The 9668-nt window shown below is 40.6% G+C and overlaps 1 pseudogene; it reads left to right on the forward strand.

Moving 5' to 3' along the window:
- Positions 1–3459: 3459 nt before the first annotated feature.
- On the forward strand, positions 3460–4699 carry LOC101152066 (S-phase kinase-associated protein 2-like; annotated as a pseudogene).
- Positions 4700–9668: the final 4969 nt, after the last annotated feature.

Genomic DNA, 9668 nt, shown 5'->3' on the forward strand with positions numbered 1-9668 from the left:
TTGTCTGCTCAATGTTTAGCTGTGGTCAAATACCAAGCAAAGTATTAAAACTGCCATGACACAAGTGAAGAATTATTCAAAAGATATAATGATATACCACATACATCATACATCTAAGCTTTGTGATCACAACACACACACACACACACACACACACAAATAATACATACATATATGCATAAAAGTAGTCATTTGGCCTTGTTTAGAGCAAACAAATGTTTTTCAACTTTATTTTCATGTCATGAAATGCAATTAAGGATATAGATAATATTTCACTGTCGCTTAGTGTCACAAAATAAAACAGGAAAAGAAAATATACAAAACCACAGTTGTTTGTCATAAGTAGATAAGGAAGAGAATATCTAATCATAATGGAAGGCTGTACAAGATAGTGGCTATGAGCATGGGCTTTGACATCAGACACACCTAAATTCCAATCCCAACTCATCTATCAAAAAGCAATCCCTGCCTCACGAGATTAACCCATTGTGTAGTAGGTAGTAAGTTTTCCCCATGAGTTCAAAATAATATAAATTTCCTGCCATATGTATTCTGATAGTTTTTATAGAACTTAGTAGGTTCTGTTGGATTGCTTGTAAGTTTCTTTAATAAATGTTTGTGCCAAAATAAAACATGCATCTTAAAAGTACACAAATCACAAGCATACAGCTCGATGAAATTTCACAGAATGAAAACATCTTGTAACCATCGCCCAACGCAAGAAATAGAGAGTTACTCAAACTCAAAAAGCCTCCCTCATTCCCCTTCTAACTCTTTATTCCCCCTGCTTTCCCAAGGTTTTCACTATTTATCACAGATAAGTTTTGTGGTTCTGAACTTTATGTAAATGTAAAAAGAGTATGTAGCCTTATATGTCCAACAGCTTTCACTTAACATGGTGTTTGTGAGATTCATCCATGTTGTTGCCTATGGTAGTAGTTTGTTCATTTTCATAGCTAAGTATTCAAGTTGTCTGAATATACCTCAGTTTATGTATCTGTTCTGTGTAAATAAATATTTTATTCTTTCTGGCTCTGGTATAATGCTTCTGAGATGCCCAAGTTTCTTGGTGAATATATGTACTCATTTTGTGAGATTTGGAATTACTGGGTCATAATTATTTAGCATATATTTAGATTTAATCAAAACAGACAAGTAGTTTTCCAAAGTGGTTTTACCCGTTTACACTTCCACCAGCATTGTGTAAGAATTCCAGTTACTTTAAATCTGTGATGGTTGATTTTAGGTGTTAACTTGATTGAATTAAGGAATATCTAGAGAACTGGTAAAGCATTATTTTGGAGTGAGTCTGTGAGGGTGTTTCCAGAGGATATTGGTGTGAGTCTACATGCACTAAATGGGAAAGATCTGCCTTCAATGTGGGTAGGCACCATCCAATGGGCTGGAGGCCTAGTGTATTAGTCCATTCTCATGCTGCTAATAAAGACATACCCGAGACTGGGTAATTTGTAAAAGAAAGAGGTTTAATTGACTCACAGTTCAGCATGGCTGGGGAGGCCTCAGGAAACTTACAATCATGGTGAAAGTGGAAGCAAACACGTCCTTCCTCACATGGCAGCAGCAAGGAGAAGTGCTGAGCAAAAGGGGGAAAGTCCCTTATAAAACCATCAGATGTCACGAGAACTCACTCACTATCATAAGAACAGCATGAGGGTAACTGTCCCATGATTAAATTACCTCCCACCAGGTCCCTCCCATGACATATGGGGATTATGGGAACTACAATTCAAGATGAGATTTGAGTGGGGACACAGCCAAACCATATCACTTGGATAGAGCAAAAAGAGAGGAAAAGCAAATTGATTTCTCTCTCTCAATCCTGGATCTGGAATACACTCTCTTCTTCCCCTGTCCTTGGACATCAGAACTCCAAGCCCTTTGGCCTTTGAACTACAAGACTTACACCTGAGTTCTCATTCTTCAGACTTGGACTCAGCCATGCTACCAGCATCCCAGGATCTTCAGCTTTCAGATGGCCTGTCATGGAACTTCTCAGCTTCCATAACCCTGTGAGCTGATTTGACTAATAAATCCCCACTCATAACTGTCTCTCTCTCTCTCTCGATATATATATATATCTCGAGAGAGACAGAGAGACAGAAATACATATATATGGAGACAATAAAATGTATATATATATTTCTCTATATAGAGAGAAAATAATATGTATATATAATAGGTAGATGTATATGTATATATATATATTTTATTGGTTCTGTCTTATTAGAGAACCCTAATATAACATCCTAATCAACACTTAATTTGGAAAGTTTTTTTTAAAAAAATTCGTCATTCTGGGAGAAAATATTTGAAACTATGCATCTGACAGGGGATTAATATCCAGAATTTACAAGAAACTCAAACAATTCAACAATAAAAAGTAATCCCTTAAAAAGTGGGAAAAGGATATGAATAGACATTTTTCAAAGAATACATACAACTGGCATATGAAAAAAATGCTCAACATGATTAATCATCAGAAAAATGCAAATTTAAACCACAATGAGATATTATCTTACACCAGTCAGAATGGCTATTATTAAAAAGATAAAAAATAACTTGTTGCCAAGGATGTGAAGAAAAGGAAACTCACATACTGTTGGTAGGAATGTAAAGTAGTACAACCTCTATGAAAACACAGTATGGAGATTTCTAAAAGAAGTAAAAATAGATGTAGCAATTTGATGTAGCAATCCCACTACTATCTATCCAAAGTTAAATAAATTATATAAAAATATATATATACATTATATCAAAAAGATTCCTGCACACATATGTTCATCACAACACTATTCACAATAGCGATGATATGGAATCAACCTAAGTATTAACCAACAGAAGACTGGATAAAGAAAATGTGGCATATATACAAAATGGAGTACTATTCAACCGTAAAAAAGAATGAAATCATGTCATTCACAGCAATGTGGACGGACCTGGTGGCCATTATCTTAAGTGAAACAAGTCAGACACAGAAAGACAAATATCACATGTTCTTATAAGTAGGAGCTAAATAATGTGTACACATGGACTTAGAGTGTGGAATAATAAACAAATGGAGACTCTGAAGAGTGAGTGGGGTAGGAGAGGGGTGGATAATGAGAGATTACTTAATGCATACAACGTGCGTTATTTGGTGATGGCTAACCTAAAAGCCCTGACTTCACCACTAGGCAATTTATGCATGTAACACAATTACACTTGTACCCTATAAATTTATACACTTAAAAAATAATTTTAATTCCAGAAAGGAAAAGTGGAGCTTAAAAAACAATAAAAGGGAGTGCCCATCCCACTTGAAATGTTGCTAGAGTTCATAGATCTAGCTGCTGCGTTCCTAAGCAAGCTAGGGGCTGCCATGCACCAAAGCAGGAATCCAGGAGGCAGGCAGCTGTGCAAATAACGCATGTACTTAAAACTCCCAAACCTGCAGATGCCATGCACAAGAACCACCTTTAAGAGATTCCAGACCAGAGTAGCAATGTTACCACCAGCTTCATGTGGGGATAGGATTCCAGCAAGACTTCTGAACTACTGGCAGGCATCGGGGTCTCCGCCCTGGAGAAGGAGGAGGCAGACAGTGAGAATATCCCCAAGGAACTGCTCTAAAACCTGGGCCAATCACACAGCCACCCAAGGAAATGGCTGAAGAGCAAAAGGAATGACAAAGACTGTGATGATCAACAGGCCTAAACTAAATGGAGAGAACCTTCCAGGTGTTTCATGGGACTCCCTTCCAGATGAGCGGCTCTTGGGGATATTTTCCTGTCTGCCCTTCACTGAGCTGCTAAAGGCCTCCGACGTTTTAAGAGATGGTACTGCCCTAGCATTTGTTGAGTCTCTGTGGCAGACTTTATACCTCACAGGTAAAAATCTGAAGCCAGATGTGATTAGTGTGGGCCGGTTGCCTTCCACTGCCAACAGTCATTTATGACCAACCATTGGCTGAACATTTTAGCCCTCTGCATATACAGCAGAGGGATGTGTTGAACTCAGTTATAGATGTGTCTGCCCTCCATGGCATTCTGTCTCAGGGCTCCAAGCTGCAGAATCTAAGCTTTCTGGAAGACCTACGGCTTTCAGATCCCATTTTCAATAATCTTGCACAGAACTCAAATTTAGTGCAACTGGGTGTTCTGGGTTCTCCTAATCCAGCTGTTCCAGACTGGATGAGCTAAATCTCTGCTGGTGATGTGACTTCACTGAAAAAACATGTGCAAGTGGCTGTTGCGCATTTGTCAGAGAGCATCACCCAGCTGAATCTCAGTGGCTGCCGAAAGAATATCCTGAAATCCAATGTCTCTACTTTAGTTAGAAGATCCCCCAATGAGGGTCTAGATGTCCACCTAAACGTAAGTGATGTCATGCTAAAGCTAAAGAATGACTGCTTTCAGATATTTTCCAGCTCAACTACCTCCAATACATATCACGCAGTCGGTGCTATGATATACCCAAAACTTTACTTGAACTCGAAGCAATTCCCACTCTAAAAACACTACAAGTCTTTGGAATCCTGCCAGACAGCACCCTTCAACTGTTAAAGGAAGCCCTTCCTCATCTACAGATTAATTGCTCCAAGTTAACTACCACTGCCAGGCCAACTATTGGCAACAAAAAGAATTAGGAGATATGGGACATCAAATGCTGACTGACATTGCAAAAGTCCAATTGTCTATAAAGTATTTATTGCAAGATGGTGTCTCCCTTTTCTTTGGGACAGGGAAAATAGGCAGGAAGCCCAATTGCTGCAGTGCTTGGCTAGTTTTATTCTCGGTTTTCTCTTTGCCTTCATTCCAGGAGTATTAAGCAATGATTTAAGAGGGAAAACAATGTGCTTTTCTGAAATGACTGTAAAGCTTCTATCACTGCTTTGCCCTTAAGGTAAAGCCTTTCAAAAAGGCTTTTTGAAATGTTGGGAGAGTGAGCCTATAATTTCAAGGCACCTTAAAGAGCAAAATTTGAGCCACCTCTTCCAAGTGCCCTTCTTATTAAGTCTATTCAAAATCAAGCTTAAAAATTACCACCAGCAAACAATCTTCATAGCCTATATGGTAACTTTTATCTATTTAATCTTATAGTATTGCCTTATAAGACAGTTTGGAAGAACAATACGCTATTTTATTGTGAGCTGAACAGAAAATCATAGGATAGTAGCATTTGAGGCAATTTCTTCTGGAAATAGGAAAAAAATGCATTTTAATTTTGCCTTTAGATTTGAAATTAGGTTAGAGAAACAAATAGCCCCATGTAATTCACCTTAAAACATAAAAATAAATATATAAATAAATAAATAAACAACAAAAGGTAAAGAATTGGTATAGGATTTGAAAGCTCAAGAGACAATTTTCTATGACAGGTTAATTTGAGGTATCCTTTAATGCTTACTAAGGTACTGTGTTTCCAGAATTCTAAATTAGGTGAAGAAATATAATTCTGGTTTTCTAACTTTGTAATCAAATTATATTAACAGGGGTTCTTTAGCTTTTAAAATGACTTCCTTTGTTTTAGAAAGGTAGTATTAACCCAGTCTCTATTCTTGAAAAGTTTGATGGAAGAATTCAGAACTGTAGTTGCCTGCTGTTTTCCTTTAGCACTGGGTTTCTTGAGGTTACTTGTATATTAATTTGGAATCAAGTATTTTAAATTGTCTTTTTTTAATGGTCTCTCACAATAATTATTCAAAACTATTCATTTTATAGGGTAATGGGGCCTAAAATTCCCTAAGAGGAACGGCATGTTCCCTTCAATTGAAAATAAACACTAGAAGCCTGAGCACGGTGGTTCATGCCTATAATTCCAGCACTTTGGGAGGCCGAGGCAGGCAGATCACTTGAGGTCAGGAGCTCGAGACCAGCCTGGTCAATATGGCAAAACCCCATCTCTACTAAAATTACAAAAATTAGCCAGTTGTGGTACCACACACCTGTAATCCCAGCTACTAGGGAGGCTGAGGCAGGAGAATTGCCTGAACCCAGAGGGCAGAGGTTGCAGTGAGCCGAGATTGCACCACTACACTCCAGCCTGGGTAACAGAGCCAGACTCTAAAAAAAAAAAAAAAAGAAAAAAAAAAACTAGAAGAAGGTATACAGGTATATGTTCCATGCAGTTTCAGCAGTAAGCACTACTTTCGCCTATGTAAGAGTTAAGATTCAGGTACTGAACGTTTTGATAGCATCAGTGATTTTTTTTTTAAACTGGTACATAGAAGTAAAAAGATTATATTCTGCTTTTTAAAAATAACAAAAAAAAACTAGTTTAAACTGATGAACTCCTCATGTGTTCAAAATGCAACAAAAAAAGCCAAAACTCATCATTCCTATTAACATTAACTGTTTTTTTAAATCAAAAAAATTTAATGTTAGGACCAATAGTATGAAATGCCCTTATCTGCTCAGACCTAAGTAGTGTTACACAGGAAATCATCAAGCTTCAATTTCTTAGTAGTTAAAAAATGCTAAATTCTACTTGAAATTATTGTTTACAGATTAGTGACAAGGACTGGTCAAGGACTCTGACTTCTGGATGCCCTCAAACATACAGAACTCCCAAACTCAAGTCCAGCTATAACCTACTTTGCATAACCTACTTTGCCAACATGTCAGAGTAATCCATATTTTTGTGTGTGATTTCTATTTTTATAGACTTGTTTTAAAATAAAACACATTGTTGTTAAAAAAAAAAAAAAAAGAGGCCAGGTGTGGGTGCTCACGCCTGTAATCCCAGCACTTTGGGAGGCCGAGGTGGGCAGATCACAAGGTCAGGAGATAGAGACTGTCAGGCCTCTGAGCCCAAGCTAAGTCATCATATCCCCTGTGACCTGCACATACACATCCAGATGACTGGTTCCTGCCTTAACTGATGACATTCTACCACAAAAGAAATGAAAATGGCCTATTCCTGCCTTAACTGATGACATTATCTTGTGAAATTCCTTCTCCTGGCTCATCCTGGCTCAAAAGCTCCCCTATTGAACACCTTGTGAACCCCACTCCTGCCTGCCAGAGAACAACCCCTTTGACTGTAATTTTCCTTTACCTACCCAAATCCTGTAAAACGGCCCCACCCCTATCTCCCTTTGCTGACTCTTTTCGGACTCAGTCCACCTGCACCCAGGTGATTAAAAGCTTTATTGCTCACACAAAGCCTGTTTGGTGGTCTCTTCACATGGACACGCATGAAATTTGGTGCCGTGACTCAGATCAATCCCCTGTGCTCCTGCTCTTTGATCCATGAAAAAGATCCACCTACGACCTCGGGTCCTCAGACCCACCAGCCCAAGGAACATCTCACCAATTTTAAATCAGGTAAGCGGCCTCTTCTTACTCTCTTCTCCATCCTCTCTCACTATCCCTCAACCACTTTCTCCTTTCAATCTTGGCGCCACACTTCAATCTCTCCCTTCTCTTAATTTCAATTCCTTTCATTTTCTGGTAGAGACAAAGGAGACACATTTTATCTATGGACCCAAAACTCCGGCGCCAGTCACGGACTCGGGAAGGCAGCCTTCCCTTGGTGTTTAATCATTGCAGGGACACCTCTCTGATTATTCACCCACGTTTCAGAGGTGTGTTACCACACGGGGACATCTGCCTTGGTCCTTCACCCTTAGCGGCAAGTCCCGCTTTTCTGGGGGAGGGGCAAGAACCCTGAACCCTTCTCTCTCTGTCTCTATCTCTTTTCTGCTTTTCTGGGGGGCAAGAACCCCCCCGATCCCTTATTTCCATGCCCCAACCCCTTATCTCTGTGCCCTGATCCCTTATTTCCACACCCCGACCTCTTACCTCTGCGCCCAATCCCTTATTTCCATGCCCCAACCTCTTATCTCTGTGCCCCGATCCCTTATTTCCATGCCCTGACCTCTTATCTCTGCACCCCAACCCCTAATTTCCATGCCCCGACCCCTTTCCTGCTTTTCTAGAGGGTAAGAACGCCTGAACCTCTTCCCTCCATGTCTCTACTCTCTCTTTTCTCTCGGCTTTCCTCCTTCACTACAGGCAACATTCCACCCTCCATTCCTCCCTCTTCTCCCTTAGCCTGTGTTCTCAAGAACTTAAAACCTCTTCAACTCACACCTGACCTAAAACCTAAATGCCTTATTTTCTTCTACAATGCCACTTGACCCCAATACAAACTCGACAGTGGTTCCAAATAGCCAGAAAATGGCACTTTCATTTTTTCCATCCTATAAGATCTAAATAATTCTTGTTGTAAAATGGGCAAATGGTCTGAGGTGTCTGATGTCCAGGCATTCTTCTACACATCAGTCACTCCCTAGTCTCTGTTCCCAATGCAACTCGTCCCAAATCTTCCTTCTTTCCCTCCCACCTGTCCCCTCAGTCCCAAACCCAAGCATCGCTGAGTCTTTCTAATCTTCCTTTTCTACAGACCCATCTGACCTCTCCCTTCCTCACCAGGCTGAGCTAGGTCCCAATTCTTCTTCAGCCTCTGCTCCTCCACCCTATAATCCTTTTATCACCTCCCCTGCTCACACCTGGTCTGGCTTACAGTTTCCTTCCGTGACTAGCCCTCCCCCACCTGCCCAGCAATTTCCTCTTAAAAAGGTGGCTAGAGACAAAGGCATAGTCAAAGTTAATGCTCCTTTTTCTTTATCCCAAATCAGAGAATGTTTAGGCTCTTTTTCATCAAATATAAAAACCCAGCCCAGTTCATGGCTCATTTGGCAGCAACACTGAGATGCTTTACACCCCTAGACCCTAAAAGGTCAAAAAGCCATCTTATTCTCAATATACATTTTATTACCCAATCTGCTCCCGACATTAAATAAAACTCCAAAAATTAAATTCCGGCCCTCAAACCCCAAAACAGGACTTAATTAACCTCACCTTCAAGGTGTACAATAATAAAGGCAGCCAAGTAGCAACATATTTCTGAGTTGCAATTCTTTGCCTCCACTGTGAGACAAACCCCAGCCACATCTCCAGCACACAAGAACTTCCAAACGCCTGAACCGCAGCAGCCAGGCCTTCCTCCAGAACCTCCTCCCCCAGGAGCTTGCTACAAGTGCCAGAAATCTGCCCACCAGGCCAAGGAATGCCTGCAGCCCAGGATTCCTCCTAAGCCACGTCCCATCTGTGCGGGACCCCACTGAAAATCAGACTGTTCAATTCACCTGGTAGCCACTCCCAGAGCCCCTGGAACTCTGGCCCAAGGCTCTCTGAATGACTCCTTCCCAGATCTTCTCAGCTTAGCGCCTAAAGACTGACACTGCCTGATCGCCTCAGAAGTCCCTAGATCATCACGGATGCCGAGCTTCGGGTAACTTTCACAGTGGAGGGTAAGTCCGTCCCCTTCTTAATCAATACAGAGACTACCCACTCCACATTACCTTCTTTTCAAGGGCCTGTTTCCCTTGCCTCCATAACTGTTGTGGGTATTGACGGCCAGGCTTCTAAACCTCTTAAAATTCCCCAATTCTAGTGCCAACTTAGTCAATACTCTTTTAAGCACTCCTTTTTAGTTATCCCCACCTGCCCAGTTCCCTTATTAGGCTGAGACACTTTAACTAAATTATCTGCTTCCCTGACTATTCCTAGGCTACAGCCATGCCTCATTGCCACCTTTTCCCCCAGTTCAAAGACTCCTTCACATCCTCCCCTTGTATCTCCCCACCTTAACCCACAAGTATA

This window comes from Gorilla gorilla, chromosome X (genome assembly GCF_029281585.2).
Source record: "Gorilla gorilla gorilla isolate KB3781 chromosome X, NHGRI_mGorGor1-v2.1_pri, whole genome shotgun sequence".
Lineage (NCBI taxonomy): Eukaryota > Metazoa > Chordata > Mammalia > Primates > Hominidae > Gorilla > Gorilla gorilla.